Raw genomic sequence first — 21745 nt, forward strand, 5'->3', positions numbered from 1 at the left:
GCAGGTGGCTTAACCACAAGTGTTTTGGACACCGGAAGGAAATGTTTTCGGTACATTATGTTCTGTACATTTTTAGGACAGGACGTCTTGTACCTTTGAAAGAGAACATTTCCGGAACATCTTGTACTTTTGAAAGAGAACATTTCCGGAACATCTTGTACTTTTGAAAGAGAACATTTCCCGAACATCTTGTACCTTTCTAAACACAATGGTTACATGTTGTACATTACCAAAAAAGGACATTTTTCTGTCACGCACATTTCTATATATCTGAAAGTGTGAATTCTCATGATAGATGCTGTTTATTGCTAGAAATTGCTGCTTATACTTGTGCAAGCTATGTTTCAAAATATAACGTTAGCAGGGGTTTCAGGAAGCTGCACCACGTGTACCAGGGCAAGTGTGTGTGTGTGTGTGTGTTGGTCTGGGAGCTGACAGTGAAGCTAAACACTCTTTTGAAGGCCTATTTTTACCGTGTTTTCTTTGGTGCACAGGAACGTGTGTTTGTAAACCTGCATGCATAGTGGGCCCTGGGGCCTTTGTTTAGTAATGGAGGAGGTTAGTTATTTTAGGATGTTTTCAGATTATTTTTATCACGCGGGGCCTACATCAGACCTTCATGTTACCAAGGCTGTCAGCACTCTCCTTTCTGGTGGTGTTAGATGGTAGAACGGGACCCTCCATCATCTGCCCCCTCTTGTTCATTTATGAACATACTCTTAAGTGAGTATTTTGTTGAATTTTCTGCCAGGGGTGGAATCCATGGCATGTCATTGACATAGCACTGAAAACTGGTTGGTCGTGCAATGTCTGCGTCTGACCTTAGTAGCTGGTTATACTGTTGACCTGATTTGTTGAGCAGGCATTCATACCGGGCAGCTGCAGTGTTGTTACTTACTGCGTTTCTACCTGGAGGGAGAGGTGGGGCTGGTGGTACTCCAAAGTGTGTGGCAGGTGGTGCTAGATGTGTGCTACTTTGTACTAGCTCGATCAATTGTACCTGTTCTCCATTCCCATCCCCAGGAGCCCGATTTATGCCTTCATATCTTGGTATCTGGTAAATCCCTGTCTTAGCATAATTCATCCCTACGGCTTTTGTACTCAATTTCCTGACACAGTGACTTCCTAACTGAAAGGCGCAACACAGAAAGACCATAATTCCGACTATCGGTATCATTAGTTTTAGAATAGCAGTTAGCCAGGAGGGCATCCAGTCAAAGTCGAACCAGTTCGTTGGAATAATGTCTGCAGGGGCACCTCCTTCCTCAATCATTTCTTTTCCCAAGTTAGTCAATTCCTCAATGGCCCTTGATATTGATCCGTTGTCCTCGTCGTTCCCAGGTATGAAAGTGCAGCAGGATTTCCCAATTTGATGACACAGACCACCATCTTTGGCCGTTAGCATATCGAGGAAGTAGCGATGTTCCAGAACCATTAGTCGTAGTGGGCGCAGTTCTTCCCGAATTGCATTTAGGCCATCCCTGGTGCTGTTGATTGCTTTCATGACTTCATAGCGAGTTACTTCCAGCCAGCGGGCATTAGCCTGAGTTTGAAACAATGGGACTGCCCCTCCGAAGAAAAGCTGGGCCTCATTGAAGAGGCGGAATTCTTCTGGGACCTTGCCACGGGCTTCAGTTGCGAAATACTCTGCTGCTCGCCGGTGTCGATGGAGGAATGTCAGGTCACCTGTCATTGGATGTGACAGGATGTGGGACGCATTTGATGTTGGTACAACCAGGTGAATTTCATGCAAAGTCACCAAAGTGCACAGTCCGAGCCATTGAGGAGGTAGTTGGATATAGAGGTGCTCTCCGCAGGCCCAGTAATAATCCATTAAAGTAGTGGTGCCGAACTGCATATCGAAGCTGAAAATCGTGGAATTACAGTCTGTGTTGCGCCCAACAGCCACCGAGCCATTTCCTATGAAACAAAGAGAAGGGTTTTTTAGTTTAAATCCTTTTTTATGTTCTGGCATTCCTTCCCCACTCCATGTGTACCTCCCGCTCTCCTCAGCCCATATTTGATCACACGTATCCCCTTCATTCCAGTCCGCCCACGGGGGTCCCAAGGCTGCCGCCTTACACAAAAACCCTCCGGGGCTCTGCCATTTGTAGTTAAGGTAGACCTGTGCTAGGAGGCGTAGCATTGTTCTATTAGCACATGGGCAGTTGTGTGGGCCTGGGGGGTGTTTAAATGCTACTTCACACCCTGCCCGGGGTTTGAGGTTCGTTATGTACCCTCGTGACTTAATACGACGTTCATGCCACGCTATGTCCTGTACCCCTAACCTTCGCATTTCCTTGAACTCCTCCCTAAGTTCTGCTGCGTCGGTGACAACCTGGTGTACCGTGTAGATGTAATCCCATTTGGTGGCGTTTACAAGCAGCACTACTTTTTGGGCTGAAAGGACCCTAATCTGCCCTAATATCCGGCAGAGGTACAAGTGCAGAAGGCACATGGCTATGTGCGGTGGGACTTCCTTGGGAAAAATCAGTCTGTCAGCACCTACTGCATGGGGAATGTAGGAGCATACGTAGCAAGACTCATTTGTTACTCTTTTCCCTACTGCTGTCATGTCCCTGTACCAGGAGTTGTCCACTAGAGAGGAATGGACTGAATGGTCCCTTACTACTTGGGGCAGGCTGAGCATGGGCCCTAGACCTTCCTGTATTTGCACAAGATGTTGGAATGTTTTATGCCCTGCCTTCTGGTTATTAGCATTCTTGCGGGGGACAAGAGGTTTTGTTCTGTATGGGGCGATAGCAAATCGGCGTGTTCTATGGTGACGGGGAAGGCGTTGGCGGGACGCTAGTTCTGTGGCGTTGGTAGCTATCTTCCAGGGGCTAGTCCTTTCCTCTGGGGTACTGGGTGAGAGTTCAAGGTGTACACTAACGGACATGTTGTTAGCAGTGCTATTTTCTGGGAGTTCAGGACCTAGTGTGTGTTGTGTTGTTGTCTGCTGTTTGAGTGTGACCGCTGGTACGGTTGCTGAAACAGTGGATGGTGAGGGGTTTCTATTGCCTATCTCATTAAAGCTCTTTACAGCAAAAAAATAGACGCACCAATTAAAAGTTATTAGTGCCACTCCAACAATGATACAAAGCATAAATGTGACAAGAGTACATAACTTCGCATTGTAGCTGCTGTATTCCTGGGTCAGCACGGGCGTGTCTTCTTCTTCCTCTTCTTCTTCTTCCTCGGCAGTGGACGGGAAACCGCTGTCCTCATTCAGGGGGACCATGGGCATGTCTCTTTCCTCTCTTAGTTCATTGTTTATTGTTGCGGAGGCACAGGAGCGAGCCGAACGTCTCGCCGATGTATCCATGCTCTGCGTTCAGCTATCCGGACGGCAGTTGGAGATGAATCAGTCACTGAAAAGGGGTCGTCAAATTTGGGGTCTTTCCACTTCCTGACGTGTCTCCGGATAAAGATCAGAGTTCCAGGACGGATAGGTGGGAGTTCAGGATCGATGGGGCCCTTCTCCTTCCTTCTGGATACCTGGACAGAGAGGAACTGCGCAGCGCGGGTTAGTGTGCACAAGAAGTCATAAAGCTCAGCTTTAACAATCTCAGAGGATGACTCGCTATCAGTTTTGGGCCTGCTGGGAGGGACTGCTACATTTATGGATCGTCCGGTGACAAGTTGGTGGGGGGTGAGGTGGTGATCCGAGCTCGGGGAATTTCTTAATGAGAAGAGGGCCAGTGGGAGACAGTAGAGCCACTTTTTGCCAATGGTGGCGCTAATTTTGCTTATTTTGGTTTTGAGTAAACCATTGAGGCGCTCACAGATGCCATTACTTTGGGGGTGGTAAGCGGATGTCAGCTTGTGTCTGATGCCTAGCATTGTGGTGAGAGAGGAGAAGATGGCGTTTGAAAAATGGCTCCCGTTGTCAGTCCTGATGGCGGAAGGAATTCCAAAGCGGGAAATGACGTCACGGAGCAGGAATGTGGCTGCTGCTTTGGCATCGCAGTGGACGCATGGTCCGGCTTCGATCCACCGTGAGAAGGGGCATACTACCACAATGAGATATCGGTAATTTTGGCACCGATCAATCATGTCGACATAGTCAAGGTGAAGTTCTTTGAATGGGCCAGAAGGTTTAGGAATAGTGGAGGCAACAGTTTTGAGAGTTGGGTTTGGGGAATACTGTTGGCAAATGATGCATTTATTAACAAAGAGCTGTATCAGTTCATAAGCATTGGGAATGAACCAGTCTGCTTGTAATGTGGTGGACATGTTATCTCGGGAGACATGTGCGGGAAGGTGAAGTTGATCTAATGCTACCTGCAGTAAGGCTTGTGGCATGACAGGTTTTCCGGACATGGTCTGCCTGTAAATAAAATCAGCAGGGTCCTGCTGTACTCCCCTCTTTTTCCATAACTCTTTCTCTTGTGGTGGTGCACTTTCTTGTATCTCTCTGAGATGTAATTGGGCAATGAAATCGTATTGTTGTGTGTCATCGAGTGGGCAGGAAGCATTTGGATCAATAGGGGTGGTGTTTGTGTCGTTGTTGTTCTCTGTGTGTGGTGTTAAGGGTACACTGTCTTCATTTGTCTTTGTCAGTTCTGTTGGTGTTATAGCTTGGGCAAGTAAAATTGGGGTGTTGTGTGGGTCATGCTCAGTGAAAGGTAGGGGGGGTCTGGCTGCAGCTTTGGCTGCCCAGTCTGCCAGAGCGTTGCCTCTGGACACAAAGTCTTGTCCATTCGTGTGAGCAGCACATTTGACAACGGCTACCTCTGTTGGAAGTGTCAGGGCTTCTATTAGTTCTTCCAACAATAGTTTGTGACATACCGGTGTTCCATCTGATTTGAGGAATCCGCGCCTTTTCCAGCGCAAGATGCTCGAGTGTGTTGTTGTTGTGACATATGCAGAGTCTGAGTATACAGTGATGCGGTCACCAGCCCCGTTGTTTAAAGCGGCAATTAGTGCCACTAGTTCAGCGGCTTGGGCGGAGTAGTGCGATGGCAATGTAATTTGTTGTACAATGTCTAGGGAGTCAGAGGACTCATGCTGCTGAGCCCTAACCACTGCGGCTCCTGTGTATCTGATCCCTGTTTCTTGGTCTATTGTGGAGGACCCATCTACAAAATATACAGTGCTGTTTGGCAGGGGGTCCTCCTTTGCTGCTCCTGATTCATCGGGACAATATGTGGCACAGTCATGGGTGTCATCATCGGATGCGGTAATGGGATGTGCAAAGAATGTGGCTGGGTTGACTGTGTGACATTTGACAACCTTCAGGGTGGGCAATGACAGTATGACTTCATAACCTGACACTCTTTGTGTTGTCAATGTTGTTTTAGCTTTCTGAATTATGGCAAAGACAGCGTGCTCAGTGTACAGTGTCAAAGGGGATCCCATGACAATGGGTGTGCTTTTATCCACTGCAAAGGCTGCCGCAGCAAGAGCTTGCTCGCAGGGGTAATGACCTTTCATGACTGAATCTAGCATTCCGCTGAAGTACGCAAGGGGCTTGTGGCCCAGTGGGTATTTCTGAGTGAGGACGGCAGTCATGACCTGGCCATTGCAGTGGGTAAACAGGTAGAATTCTTTTGTGTAGTCAGGTGTGCCTAACACTGGTGCGTTTGTTATTTCATCTTTGAGCTGTTTGAAGGATGCTGCCATTTCAGGTGTCCAGTCTATTTTGTTGCGTCTGTCTGTGGCTGCTTTAACTGCTTTCAACAAAGGGGCAGTTATTGTGGAAAAATCAAAGACCCACTGGCGGACATAGTTCACTAATCCTAGGAACTTTTGCATGTCTTTGACAGTTTGGGGCTCTGATGTCCCTTTGATGGCTTCAACTCTGTCTGGCGTGACCCGTCTCCCTGATGCTGATATTAACTGACCGAGGTATTGTACTTCTGTTTGGCAGTACTGAAGTTTGTTTTTGTCCACCTTGTAGCCTCTGTGAGCTAGTGTGGTGAGCAGAGAGACTGTATCAGTTCTGCACTGGGATTCTGTAGTGCTGCAGAGCAAAATATCATCGACATACTGCAGTAAGGTACTGTGACATTGGAAGTTCGATAAGTCCTCTTTGACGACTCGGTTGAACACGCTCGGGGACTCACAGTACCCCTGAGGCAAACGCCGGTAAGTCATTTGCACCCCGCCAAATACGAAAGCCAATAGGTACTGACTGTCTGGGTGGAGGGGGACGCTGAAAAACGCATTTTTCAGGTCGATCACCGAAAAGTATTGTGCATTCGGGGGAACATTGGTGAGGATGACGGAAGGGTCTGGGACAATGGGAAATTCTGGTACCACTATGTTGTTAATTGGGCGCAAATCATGAATTAAGCGCCACTGATTGGTTTTACCTTTGCGCACAGGAAAAAGACAGGTGTTAACTGGAGATACACATGGGTATATGACTCCTTGATCTAGCAGGGCTTGTATTGTTGGGGCAATACCTTCCTCTGCTTCCTTGGAAAGTGGGTACTGTTTTATTCTGGGCAGGATCGCGCCTTGTTTCAGTGTTATCTTAACTGGAGTGGCAGAACGGATGAGGCCCACGTCATTAGGACCGGTGGTCCACAGGTGTGGCGGGACTTGGGCTAAGTCGGCTTCACGCACTGAGTCATATTTCTGCGGGGCAGTGGGTGTTCTTTTTTCCACTGTCGCTGACAGGGGTACCTCATACTTGTAGACAATCTCTGTTATTGGATAGTTATCAGGATCACCAAAGAGCTGTTCATCTGAAATGTCCCTCACTTGGTGTCCGGGCTCAATGAAAATCACACAGGCCCATGAGCGCATATTGTCGTCTCTTGCTATGAATGCCCCATATGTAGGTGTAATGTGAAGAGCACGTATGCCTAGGATCATGCTGTTGTCACATATCTGAAAGTGCTGGGACTCCGGACAAAAGAGAAATTCCTTGGGGAGCTGGACAGTGCGCTGGTGTAGTTCGGGTGTGTTGGCTACAATGATGTGTACCGCAGTGGAGAATGCTTGTTCGTCCACAGGGCGAGCCCTCATTTGATCTGTCAGGGAAGATTGAGCCGTGAGTGCCATCATTCTTGCTAAGGGTGTGCCAGGTATAGAGCAAACCATTGTTCCGTTCTCATGGAAGTGAATAGTCATGTTCAGTTTAGCCATTAGGTCTCTCCCTAAAAGGTTGACTGGAGAGTGTGGTGAATAAAGCAGTTGTTGCTCTAGCACCCGGTCTCCTATTTGCAGGGGTACCGGCTTTGTAAAGGGGACCCTTGCTATTGCCCCAGAGAATCCCTGTGTGTCCGCTACTTGATCAGAAATAGGCAGGTGTCCGCCTGTAATGCAGGAGTACGTGGCGCCTGTGTCAATGAGGAAGCTATATGTTTTGTTATTTATCGTGACCAGGACGGTGGGGTCATCTTCACCGCTCATGATGCATGATAAAACTGGGCACACAAGAGTTGTCTGTGGGCTGTCCTAGCGTGAGTATTGCTGGATGGTGCCTTGTGCAAATGGGTTATTGGAAGTGATTACCCCACCACCTGGTGGTGGTGCAGCTTGGGCTTGGGGCATCACTTGGTATGAGGGTAACTGTTGCTGCAGTTGCACGGGACCTTGCATCATTGTGGATTGCTGTTGAGCTTGGGTCATTACAGGTGTCTGGAGCTGTGCTAGCTGCATATTCTGCTGTGGTGCTTGTTGGGCATACGCGTACACCATCTGGGGTGCCTGGGCATACATTTGTGGTTGTGTTTGGAACTGCTGGGGTGCTTGCTGGCCGGGACCCATAACTTGTTGGCCTTGGTCTCGAATCCTAGAGCGACACTCTCTTAGCAGGTGCCCCACTTTGTGACAATAGAAGCATGTACGTTGGCCTGACTGTAGTTGGGCCCTTTGCTGTCCGTTGCCCCTTCCCTGCATCCCTGTATTTCTATTGTTGTTGTAATACTGATGTTGGTCATTACTGTAGGCAGGTTGTGGTGCTAGATACTGCACCGGGGGCTGCTGTTGGATGTACTGCACTGTGGGCTGCTGCTGGGCTTGCACATACTGTACTGTCTGCTGTGGCGGAGTCTGCACATACTGTATGGCTGGTTGTGTTTGTGGCGGCTGTGTCTGGGCATATTGTACGGCAGGCTGCTGCACTTGCTGGGGAGTGGTCTGGGTATTGTTGGCGAGCATATTTCGAGCGTCCTGTGGAAAGGTGGTGACAGCTGTCATTTGGCTGACTGGTGCCGCCAGCATGAGATTGTCCACTGTATCCTTTTTCCTATTAAGCTTCTGCTGTACTAGCTTTGCAGCTGCATTTTCAATGGCTAGTTGTCTACTTTTTTCCTGTTCTATTTTCTTTTTGCAGAAATGTATGATATGGGCCTGTATCTCAGGCCATGGTTTTGCTTCCATGGCTACTACCCCATCTAATTTCTCTTGCACGTCGTCTGGCAGTCCCCTCTTCACCATGTGGTAAAAGAGCCTGCTGTTCCCTCCGGTTGTATTCCAGGAGTCACCTAGCTCTTGATGCCACTTTTCTTTCATTCTAGAAATGAACTTACTAGGGTCCTCATTTGTTTGCATGGTCAGAGACATGAGAGACCCGATATCGGGAACATCGGGGTATTTTAATTTCAACTTAGTCCAGACTGCCGCTCTTATTTTATCAAATGGTTCCCCATCATATTTTGTCTCGTTCATTGTTATTAGTCCTCTACTAATACTTGTGAAAATTTCTTCAGCTTCCCCTCCCATGATGGATATAAGCAAACTTTTCATGTCTCCAATCCCTGGTTTGGTGCCTGTGGTATTCTTCTCTAAGGCCACTATCCATTTGCTGGCACCCTCTGTGAGGGGTGGAAGGTTCCTTTTAATGGCTTCCTTCTCTGCATAGGACCAGCAGTTATATATGGCGGGGGCCCCTGGAGTTTTGTATATTAGCGGCATCTGGCGGCTAATCCCTACACCTGGATACTTCGGTCTTGTGGTGTCATACCTTATGGCATATTTCTGCCAAATCTCGAGACTGGCTCGCATATAGTCGTAGTCCCAGTCTTCATCCCCTACACCCTCCAGGATACATTCTACAGCTGTGGCCATATGCTGTGGTTCGAAAGACCCTTCCCTTGGCCAGGGGATCATCTGCGGGGCCAGGGACTCTGTCCAGCCGGCCAGGTTGTCTGTGAAGGGGATGACAGCGAAATCTGAATTCTCGCCTATCTCCACTATTTGGTTGGGGGTAAGGTCCTTGTCCCGCAGGGCACACGGCCTGCTAAAGAACATGCCATTGCCTGTTCTAGCTCGAGTGTTTCGCATGGAGGCAGTGCCAGTGACGTGGTATTTGATGGGAGCGTCATTGCCATGGGCATCGTATGTGATGTCCTCTGGTCGTCCGTGTGTTCCTAATAGTGCAAGTCTTTGTACCTCTGTTTTTCTCTTTTTCTTGGCCCCACCCCCAAGTCCCGAGTTTTGGAAGTCCTGATGTTGGTAGAATGGGTTTGTTGATGTGTTTGCTCCACTTATGGCGTGTGGCTGACTGGAGGAATTTGTTATGGCTGTGGCGGATGGTGGGGCAAACGGGTCGACTACAGGTGCGGGACGCCGTGGGGGTATGTCTGGGGGTGTGGGCTGGAGCTGAGCTGTTCCAGCTGTTGTATGTGTATTGTCGGGTGTAGCTGTCTGGCGACAAAGGGAGGGGGACCTATGGTAGTTCACTTCCGGCCGCCCCTCATAATCTCTTATGTCCAGGGAGGGATCCGCACTTGGCAAAGGTATGAATGGGAGAAGGGCCGTCTGCTGTGAACTGTTGCCTAGTTCCCCATCCCCTCCCATGCTTTCAAAGATGCCTGCGTGTTCGGAGTGTGGTCGCGAAGTGTTCATTGTTGCCTGGGTATTTGGTGTGTGAAAGTGGGCAATCTTGAGGGTGTCGGACAATCGTTCACTTATCTGCTCTAATTTTAATGAGGCGCGTCGGACTACCGAGGTTATATCGTCGTGTTCAAGGCTGTGTGGCCCTTCTCGGAGGAACACATCAGGTCGTGCATTTCCATTGGGACTGCACTCTAAACTTTTATTGAATTCTGTGGCTGGTCTCCAATTGTCATAATGGACTAGATATGGTGCTGGTGGGCCCTGTACTTCTCTTTCCTTATTCTGTTGTTGAACAGTGGAGAATGAGATCAGTGGCTCCCCTGTGCGTGGACCGCAGAAGGGCATATGGTCTCGTGAGGTGGCCTCCTGCTCCGGGAGTTGTGGAGTAGTCATGTTACGGAGGCTGTTCAGATCGGGGTAGTGAGGGAGTGTTTGGCGAGGCGAGTCGGATGAGTGGTGAGATGACGTGCGTGAGTTGTTTGATGAGGTGACGGACACATTGTTGGTTGCCTCCTCTCCTTCCTCGACAGGCAGGGCTGAGACAGAAGTGGGATTCAGTTGTAGTGAAAACTGCGCATTTATTTGCCCTGGTAACCCTGGCACTGTGGCGTGCAAACTTGGACTGCCACAGGTGACCGGTGTACCTGGTGGGGGACTAACTAGAGCCGGAGCTGACGCTGTCTCGAGTGTTGTTGGGCCACTGCTGGTGCCGGGTGGTGTCAATGACGCAGTACTACCGTCACCACCTGGTGAAGGGTGTTCGGGTGTGGAAAAAAGGTCACTTGGGAGTTGGTCGTATCCGACAGTGGGTAAGGAGTTAGTTGTGCTCTGTACATCTAGTTCTTTGTCCTTTGCTGATCCTCGGGCAGGGTACATGCCACTGGCCTGATATGGTGGGGGCGCAGAGGGTGCAGTGGGCAGGGTGGCAGGATGCTCTTGCGTGTTTTCTTTAAAAATACGCCAGAGAGCCAAGGTTTCTTTCCTTTTTTGTAATTTGGTTCCAGAATATTTGGTGTTTAGGAACGTGGTGGCGTGCTCGAGAGTATTTACGTTAAAAGAGCCTTCAGAGGGCCACGGATAATCCATATTCTGTGTTAATTTGTGAAGCTCCCTGCAGTGTTTGAGTATGCGTTTTTCTTGGGCACTGAAAGTTTTCAGGACATGTTGGAGTGGTGTTGCCATGACAAGATAATTGTGGGCCGGCAAGGCAGGGGTTCTGATGCGGGGTATTGGCCACGCTTCTCTAGAGATCAGGCACGAGTTCTTCTGCTACTCCTGCTAGGGCGTGGTCATAAACCTCCTTTTGCAACTCTCTATTTTGTGTGGGGGTGCAGCCAGGGAACTGGAGTTGGCCACCAAAGCAGGCGTGTGCTATCTGAGACTGGAGTGGGTGTCTGGGGAAGAATCCTGACAGGATTGCTGGTCCTCCCAAATCTGCAAGATGCACAATAAAATATATGTGATAGCCGTGCGGTGTTTTATACACGGTGGGATTCTGTATCCTATTCATGAGGTTACCTAGTGCCTATATGGTTGCTGCAACCCTGTGTGGGATACCGTCTGATGTATGTATGAGAGACTGAGCACCCCTGCCTGGTTGTTTTTGTCGCCTAGTTGTTGTTAGGGCTGGGGTCGGTGGGCTGTGAAGTTTGTGCAGGACTATAATCGTGAGGAGGCAGGTCTCTGATGAGTTCTTCTCCTACTTCAGTACAGACGATGTTGTAGAGTATGACTCTTAACTCTATTTCGTCCGGTCCCCTGTATTTTCCCTCTGGGGAGAAGTCAGGGAATTCAAGATTGTGACGGGCAAAGGCGTTGCGAATTTTGCTTTGCAGTGGGTTCCGTGGCCAGGAGGACTCGAATACAGTGGGAAGTTCTAGGCCTGGGGATAGTAGGCGGATCCTTATATAGATCCACTCCGGAGTTCTATGCACTGACGTGCCAAATATTCGTTTCTCGTAAACTGCCTGGAGAGCCTGCATGGGGCTTGTTTCCTGTGATTTGATAGGCAGGTGATGCAGAGGTGTAGTGCGTGCTGCTGTGATCCTTTACTATGGGGGCGGTGGTGCGTGGAACTGTTTGTGTGGGAGAGCCTTTACTACAGGCTCGGCGGGGCGTGAAAATGGTGCGAGAGATAGAGTGACGTGACGAGGGTAGGCGTAATCGATATTGAGTGCCCGAAATATTGAGAGAAGAACAGTGCTACTGAGGGGTGTGACGTGGACGAAACAAGAGGGGTGGCCGTCAGAAATGCCTACAACGTTATTGTTTATCAGGAATATGGTGATATGATCAGTGGGATGATCGCACATTCCCTTATGTGAAAGTTGGAGCAATGTGACGGATTCTGCATGTGTGGCAGAATGCTGGGGCCAGTATTTTATAATGGGTCAGACAGAAGTGCTCTCAAAAGGGGTAATGTATCTTCGTTGGGGCCGGATGGTTGAGGAGACGGTGGCGGTGGGATGTGTACTATTTCAAATGTGGTATATGACAGTATTGATTCCAGTGAAAAATCGCCGTTAGTGGTGAGAATTGAATCTCGTGAAGACTCGTCGTCAGTGATGAGAATGGGTGGGTACACTGGGTATTCAGGGGGAAGTGAGTGGGGAACAGATAGGGTGGACGAGCCAGAACTAGAGGTGTCCTCTGTATATAAGTGCTGAGGGGCAGCGGTGTCTGGGGATGGTGGGGTAAGAGATATGTCTGGAATGTTATCAAGAGCTTGGGTGGAGATGTTAAGTTGGGTGCCTGGTGTAAGGTTAGCTCCTAAAAGTGTCCAGGCGTCTGTGAGTATGGTGCGGTCTTTGTCGGTAAGGGATGTGAATGAGTTGGTTGCGGAATTGTGAAGTAGATCAGGTATGCCGTGAAGGAACTGAATGGTACACTGGTGAATGTGTGGGGGGCTAGTGGACATTACAGAAATAGGCGGATGTAAGGCATAAGACGTATAGGCAAGGGATGTAGGGAGGCAGGGGAGGATGAATGACTTCTTCCCTCCTCTTGGCAATCAATTGTGAAGCAAATGATTGGCACAAAATGGGCGTTGTATGTATGGAGAAAGGAAGGGCAATGCGGGAAAGGCAATGCGACCAATGAGGCGTGCGAGGAATGGGGTATTTATAAGGCGTGTGATGGAGGGACAAGGCAGCGAGATGAGTAAGGGAACACTGGGTGACAGGGAAGGGAATTGGCGTCGTAGTCACAAAGCAGTGCTGCTACTTACACAAAGCACATGAATGCAAGACCACATGTGGCATAAAGCAGGGCAAATGAACAAAACATGAAAATGAGAAGGTCAATAATCAACATATTACATAATGAACAACATGATGACAGAACAATAAATACTGATGACAGACAGAGGATGCATCCTGAAGTAAAACGATGTAGAAGACAGATGAATCACCAAAAAGAACGGTCTAGATATTAAATCTCACTAGTGGGAGATCAGAGCAATGACCAATATATGAAATAAAAGAACGATGTCGAAAATAAATTACACTACTTGAGGAGCCGAGCAAAGTGAGCGAAAGAATGAACGTCCCCAATGTAGAGATGCAATAGCAGGAGAGCGAGAGGGAGACAGCATAAAATAATGTCAGCAGCAATGATAGATGTTACGAGGAGGGAGGGAAAGAACAGGGTGCCGTGAGTGAAAGAAGTAGGTATGGACAGGGAGAGAGAGGAGTGTTGAAGTGGCAGTGAGACAAAGAATGGAGGAGAAGCACGGAAGAGAGAGAACATGTGTAGAGTTACATGTTAAGGAAGGGCGGGGGCTCGTGGGAGCTGTGAGGCAGAGTGGCGCTGCTGCGCCAGGGGAGGAAGTGAGCCGGCGAGGTGCTGTATGAACCGCAGATAGCACAGAGCAGTTCCTCTTGCCGCTGGTGTGAAGTGCAGGAAGTCCGTGGGCGTTGGCTGGGGCGTTGGCTGGGTGGCGGTAGGGGCAGCAGGGAAATGTACAATAATACAGCTAGACCGTGTAAAAATAGGTCTGGAGGAAAGTAAAGCGAAGGCAGAGCCCGCATTGAGGAGGGGTGGACAGCAATGCTGAGAAGTGGAGCGAAGGGAGGGGTGGGTGGTGGAGTAGTATTTTCGCAAAGGACTGAAGGGAAGTAGGCAGTGGTACAGGTAGGTGGCAAGGATGCCAGAGTGTGAAAGTCAGGTAGGTGGCAAGGATGCCAGAGTGTGAAAGTAAGAGTCAAACGACCCCCAGTGGAGAACCTAGAATCTCCGACCCTGGATAATCCCAGGGGACACCCAGCTCCCAAGACTCGACTTGGAAGAGGGATCAGGAACCTGCCCACAGAAACGGGGCAGGGTGGGTCTCAAACCCGAGTCAGGACCTGTAATGTCCGGACCACACCCAGCTCACAGACTTAACTGTCGAGAGGGATCATAAATCTGGGGGAAGTTGACAGCAAAGAAGTAACCACAGAGGCGCCCTCCTCGGCCTGGAACCGACAGAGAGAGAGAATTGTCTGACACCGACAAACCACAAACCACAACAGCAATTTTTAAGACCAGATATGTGCAAAAATAAGGCGCAGAATCATTGACATGAAAATCGTAATGACAAGTTTGAAAATGTGACCACTGAGGGGCACAGAGGGTTCTTGGATCGTGACCATGTGCAATTCTGTGGGGGGGGGGTCAGGGGTCTAGCCCAGAACCAAGCACTCGGGGCCCGCACACAGCCAAGTAGCCAACACCGGGACCCAAGGGGGAAAAAATAAAACGGTCCTTGACTCACCAATGGTAGGCAAGAGGCTGCGGCGGGGACACCCAATGCGGCTCGTGGAAGACCACCGAATTCCTCCTCAGAATGGATCAGGCAGGTACGATGAAGTTGGGCGCCACGTGTGAAGGGGAAAGTCTTGACCCCTTCGGTCAGTGGTCACCACTTTAGGGTGTGACTAAAATTCGCACATCACCATCACAGCACTTCACTGGGTAAGAGAAGGAATACACATGTAAGATACCAGACGTTCAAGATGGAGTGGCACTTTATTTTTCAATTAACAGGCAGAGAGCTAAATGCATATTAATCCAAGCAACAATGTAATTTTCTAAATATGATCCAGACTTTGCTCTGTCTGGTAAGACTGCTGGATGACTAATGCTCAAAATATCTCAAAGTAATACTGGAATGGAACATATTTAAAAGAACCCTAACACAGATGATCAAAGATTCTACACTACTGAGTACAAGAATATGGAACCCAACTGTCTATGGGGCAAGCATCTAGAACCGGTCCATTATTACAGAGTGCACATTTCTATCAGGGCCCTGGATTATGCGGGCAGGGCAGAGGAGGCGTAAGTAGAATTAGCTAAAATAGAACATTCCGCTGTTAATTCAGTGTCTGGTAATAGCTGAGAGTGAGACCAGTCACCTATGTTAAAGGAGCCTACCATACAGGAATATATTCATGAAGAGAGATAGTTTGAAGGGTCAGAGATCTAAAGAGAGAGAGATGGGCTATCTGCCCTGGGAGATCCACAACCTGAGTGAGGCGTCGACGTCCCAAGTCAGATAGTCTTCGGCTAGCCGAGAGAACCTTCCACGCTCATGCAGCTGGGCATCCGCAGGAAAGCTCTGATTTCAGATTTGACAGTTGGGCTTGATATACCCAAAATTGAGGAACTAGGGTTCTATGATGACGCTGGCCCCTGGCCTTTCGGTGCAGGTGGCTTAACCACAAGTGTTTTGGACACCGGAAGGAAATGTTTTCGGTACATTATGTTCTGTACATTTTTAGCACAGGACGTCTTGTACCTTTGAAAGAGAACATTTCCGGAACATCTTGTACTTTTGAAAGAGAACATTTCCGGAACATCTTGTACTTTTGAAAGAGAACATTTCCCGAACATCTTGTACCTTTCTAAACACAATGGTTACATGTTGTACATTACCAAAAAAGGACATTTTTCTGTCACGCACATTTCTATATATCTGAAAGTGTGAATTCTCATGATAGATGCTGTTTATTGCTAGAAATTGCTGCTTATACTTGTGCAAGCTATGTTTCAAAATATAACGTTAGCAGGGGTTTCAGGAAGCTGCACCACGTGTACCAGGGCAAGTCTGTGTGTGTGTGTGTGTTGGTCTGGGAGCTGACAGTGAAGCTAAACACTCTTTTGAAGGCCTATTTTTACCGTGTTTTCTTTGGTGCACAGGAACGTGTGTTTGTAAACCTGCATGCATAGTGGGCCCTGGGGCCTTTGTTTAGTAATGGAGGAGGTTAGTTATTTTAGGATGTTTTCAGATTATTTTTATCACGCGGGGCCTACATCAGACCTTCATGTTACCAAGGCTGTCAGCACTCTCCTTTCTGGTGGTGTTAGATGGTAGAACGGGACCCTCCATCATGAAAAAACATGAAAATACTGCTTAGTTAAAACAAATACAATTTTTAAAAAATACATTGCAATTTTTTAGATAGTAATATCATGAACCGATAATTTAAGAAATATATCAAATAAAGGAAATCTTTAAACTAATAAATCATTAAAAATATACATTAATAAATATCAACAAAATAATTTAGATTAACAATTCATTTTTTAAAACTCAGCAACCTCCCACCATATTCATCTTCAGACCAACAACCCACTACTAAAATTCAAATCATTAAAACATTATTAATTTATTAAATATTTAATTTACAATAACAAATAAATTAAATGCAAATGTAATTAATATTCCACCCATTGAACCTAAAAACTCAAGTTTTCTCTAATAAAGTACAAATTACTTACACAAAATAAAAAATTAAAAAACATAAACAAATAAAATCACAATGAAAATGTACGACACTTACATAATTAATAATCAATTAAATGTTTCATTAACAATAAAACATCATTAAAATTAAATTGATTATAATTTCAGAAACTTGCCAACTTATTCCCATACAAATCTGACAACTCACTACAATGTTTTAAATTAGAAATTAAATTAAAATAAATCACTTTTAAAACTATATTTGATGGTGGAGAACATGTTGCTATCCCAAAGTATGCAATGTTTAGGACTGTGACCATGAGAACGATAGTGCCAAATGAGGGGGAGTCCCTCCTGTACAACTGCTGGGCCTCTGTTGGCCACTAGCTCCTACCATGTAAGCTCTGACTTCTCAGATGTGAACAGTAGATTCTTAATATGTACCACAAAGTAAATTCATTAACACTGGCTCATACTGCTATACCCTGCTGTGAGGCCACCTGCCGCACACGTGGTAAACACAAACGCACTATACAGCGAATAACAGAACCACGGTATACCAGGGTTTTGATAGTGCCTTTATTCTGATCACAGAACTGCAACATGGCATTAAATACAATAGCTAATGTCTGCAATATTCATGAAAAGTCATTTAAAAAAAATGCACTACTGTTAAGACAGAAGGGGCTGTATGTAGATGTGCATGTTGCTTGTGCTTTGAACAAATGTACGAGAAATGCCAATAAAAATAAGTTTTAAAATAAAAATTAAAAAAACAAATACAAGCTATATTTAAAAAATGAATAACAATTATACTAACAATTCTAGTAATTAAATCAATAGAGTAACTAATACATATGAAATTCATAAAAAAATTATGCAACTATAAACTATAAACAATATTAAATACAACAATATTCCTAAAAAATATTATACAGCAAAAACTGATATTCTTTTCTTAAATATTCTGTTCCATGATATTCTGGTATCATAATCTTTTAGCACAATATTCATGTCACTAGATATTTTTATCCTGATATTTTTTTTTTTTAAAACAAGCTTTATTTATCACGGTTCACATATACTGCATAGCTCCGCAACCCCGGAGACTGCTGCACACATCCGGTATACAAAAGCAAATGACATTGACTTTTTATACTTAAGAAACTAACAAGAACACTCCCCTCCCTCCTCCCCCCGATTGAGCCCACACCCTCTCAGAAACATTTAGCACTTCACTGGAATCACATACAAAACCCACCATCCCCCCAGCAAAGCTCATCTTCTTCACACCCATTAATCTGTCTGATGAACATTTATCTTGATATCTTGGTCACTCACCTACAGCATTAACAATCACATAGTCCACTGAGGAGATAAACAAGGGTGTGGTCAAGTAATAGGGCATTTCAAGTGTAATTGGAAATCAGGCCCAGATTTTTAAAGAGGTTGCAAAATGCAGGGCAGAAAGCAAATTTGTTGTGTTGCGCTGTATGTCATGAACTGGAGAGAGCAGAGAGCTGAACTGAATAAAATCAAAAAAGAAGTGGTGCAATTCTACATTCTACCTGCGCTGGTATACCTTTAGCAACCTTGCACCATTGCAAAAACTGTTGTGTCATAGGGATGTTACTCTTTGCAGGTGTTCTCTATAATGCAAACACATGCAAAATCGAAAAAAACGAATAACAAAATATCTTTTTGCTTGTTATGCCAAACTCAGAGCAGTGCAAGAGTCTGGAGACAATTTATGCTTATAATTCTTTGTAGATATGGATTACCGTTAAACTCCATGGGTGGATATGTAACGCCCATACTGTCATGTCCTATAGGCTAGTCCTGTCATGTATGCCCCTTTTATCATACATTGTCCCAGCCACATGACAATAACGTTCCTGAACAGGTGACCTTTTACCTAGTAGCTTGTTCCTGTGTCTTTGACACCAGGCTCTTAGTACTTTGTCATAATCCATGTACCTGATGTACATAAACAGGTCCTCAGGCCCTGCATAATTCTTTTTTTTCATCCTTGGCCAACAGGCCGTCTGTGCAGGATCACATTTGTTTTAGAAAACATTCATGATTGTTTTCAAAACACTTATGATTGTTTTCAAAACATATTGATTCTAGAAGAAACCCTAAAGTGACCACTCTACTATACAAGACCCTTATTCCCCCCTGCAAATTAGAGGAGAAGACATTCCACGCTGACACAGGTTCCTGGATGCTGAATCTTCAACATGCAGTGGTCTGACATCTCTTGCGTGGTGTCATCCTCGGAGCAGAGACAGGGTTCTTCATTCCCTACGATCAGGTGAGGGGTTTGGAGCTTCCCTAGGGGATTCTTGGCTATATACATACAGATAAGCACATATACATGCTATATCTACATATCTAGGCAAGGTACACGTAGGAAATGTACTTTGGGCACGGATTATAGGAGTATTCCAGTACTACTATCTTATCTGAACTATATATGTTCATCTTCTTAGCACTATTGTAGAAATGTATCTACTGTTTACTATATCAGTACTCACAATTTTTTCGTATGCTTCTGTCTCCTGATGGTCGCAGAAAATATGTTTATAGAAGACTGATGCTAGATCAATAAATACTTATTGAAAACTTCCCAATCGCTATCCTGTGTATTTTCTGAGAATAAGTAAGCATGAGTGACTGAGCGAAAAGTAATGCACTGTTTTCCACGATCCCTGAAGAATCTGAGTTGTCATGTTCAGTGGTTGCCAGAAACTACCTACACCACTGGAGGATACAGTAGTTCAGTTGTGCTTTCCCAGAATGCCCTACTTACACTATTCAGAGACGCCTGAAGTGAGAAGGGAGATGCACCTTAGCTGAGCAGATATAGCCTGTGTATTGGCTAAAGGTTTAAACAAGCTTGTAAGGATAACAATTTCCGTATTGTGCAATCTAGCTCTTACATTTTCTCTTCTCCTTTTAATATGACTAACCCTACGAGTAGTAGTGGAGGTTCTGGGGAAGAAGAATTTGCTAACGCTCTCAACATTACAGAAAACGACAGACATGCAGTAACTATAACATTGTTAGAACACAGCGTACCTGTAACTGGTGGCTGTGTTACCTTCGTGAGTGAGGCATTCAAGGTTTGCAGATTTGAGGTATTCTATTCTTGGGTTCAGTTCCCGCCTGCAGATCCATAGACTACATTTTTCACACATATATTGTAGTTTAACCACCAGAAGAATTCATTCCATACGAAGACATTGAAGTCCTGTTAACTTGTCAGCAACACAGAAACTGGTTTAAAGGTGGCCTCCCACACACAACATATGTTGTAAGGCTCGGTCCACTCAGCACAGAGGAGCAACTTTGCCAGCCTTACTGACATACACTCCACATCCTGAGATAGACAGTATACCAGTGAACGAAGTCTGTATACTATACAAAGACATAGTTCGAGTATATAGACATATTGTTCAGTTTGTCATACGAACATTAACAGTCCAACCTGAGAGACATGCTGAAGTCGGTCCACATCAGATTACACCTGCAAATAACCCATAGACACTAAAATCAGTCATGGGGACAATCTCCTCTAAAACGGGGGCAAATTCCATTTTGGATAGCACAAAAAATTGTACAGCTGGAAGCAGTATTTCCCCATACGGGTCGGCAGGAACAACATAGAATGCTAACCATTTGGTTCCAAATGGGAATGGTTCATTCGATTGAGGATATTACCATTTGGGGAACAATGTTTGCTGCTGTTTACATCAAGATACACAGTACCCCTTCCATATCAATCGTTCCAGAGGTATTGCAACAGATACAGAATGAGTATCGGGGCAGGACCTGCCCTGGACTTGGGGATCAAACTGATGGGTAATTTTGCCCAAGTCTCTGCAATATTGCTGAGCAGCATGAAAGGGGAGGCAGTGACCATACACCACCACCTAAGGGAAGTAGCTCCTACAAATAAGGAGCAAGAGTTACCAAAAATTATTGAAGAAACCTTCGCCACATTAGGTAGAGCTAGTGTGAGAGCCATACCAAGGAACCCCCAAATGGCAGGTAGTCTCGACAATGACAACTCAATGGAACCCCCCTCTTTGTCTAAAAAGAAGTGGGATAACAAGCAATCTAAAAATAACAATAAAGAAAATAATTCATGGTCAAGTGGTGGGTCTCCCCAATGGGAGTCCTCTGAAAAGAGGTATACCTTTAGGAATTGTGATAACATTAGGAAACCGGACAGGCATCTGGACACAGATACACATTCCTTTTGTTCCTTTCAGGATTCATAAAAAAACTCGGAGAGTGTTAGGCGATCAGAACAAAAGACAGAAGACCGACCAAAGACTAAAAAGGAAACACATCGTAATCAGATTACAATATCAAATAGGAGGAACAACCTAAGGCAAAACCTCAATTCAAAAAGAAGAAAGTAGCAGGCATGAAAATTAGCCATGCCCAGGTTACTGAGGGCTAAGCTTCTGAATGCGGAATGGGCTCTGAAGATGCTAGACAGCGCAGCAGAAGTAACAATAGCTGGGCAGCACCTATAGGATTTTCTAGGGACAGCAGTATTGAATGAACATATCACGTTGGAAACACCTTATACGAGAGTTAGTGTCCCATATAGACTGTACAAAATTGCACTCCAAATAGAGGAGGACATCCCAAGAAAAGTTAAAGGTCTCTTTTGGGCTAACTTAACATTTGGATATGACTTCCTGTTAGCAGAAAAAGAATGACCAGCAGAATTTGTAATGGATTGCAAAACTGGGATAAGCATCATTTTGCCGGCTTTCTCCGGCCTCATTCTAGAATCTTTAAAGCATTCATATGCGCAGGAATGGGCACTAGTACTTGCTCCGGCATTATACCACAACCATGTAGGGTGAGATGAGGAGTCTACTCACAACGAAATCCCATTAAAATCTGCTCCAAATCCACAGAGAAAGTACCCTATTAATAATGATTCAAAAAGACAGTTCAAAGAAATCTTGGAACCACTTGAATGCCAAGGTGTGATTGAGGCTTTTACCTCCCCAATGAACAATCCTTTGTTTCCCGTAATGAAACCTGACAATTCAGATCGTCTAGTTTTAGACTACTGACATGTGAACACAAGCACACGAACATTTGCTGTTCAAAACACACATAGCGCCGCATTAATGAATAACATTGTGCGGAAGAAATACAAAATGACATTAGATATCTCGAATGGATTCTTCTGCC

General features: G+C 45.9%; 1 protein-coding gene and 1 pseudogene across 1 annotated transcript in view; one reads left to right on the top strand and one right to left on the bottom strand.

Annotated features, from left to right (window-relative positions):
* The window catches only part of LOC144827359 (uncharacterized), a 590154-nt gene that overhangs the window by 492710 nt on the left and 75699 nt on the right, over positions 1-21745 (top strand). The gene's annotated exons all lie outside the window — the stretch shown is intronic.
* On the bottom strand, positions 4575-5514 carry LOC144828077 (uncharacterized; annotated as a pseudogene).

This window comes from Lissotriton helveticus, chromosome 4_1 (assembly GCF_964261635.1).
Source record: "Lissotriton helveticus chromosome 4_1, aLisHel1.1, whole genome shotgun sequence".
NCBI lineage: Eukaryota > Metazoa > Chordata > Amphibia > Caudata > Salamandridae > Lissotriton > Lissotriton helveticus.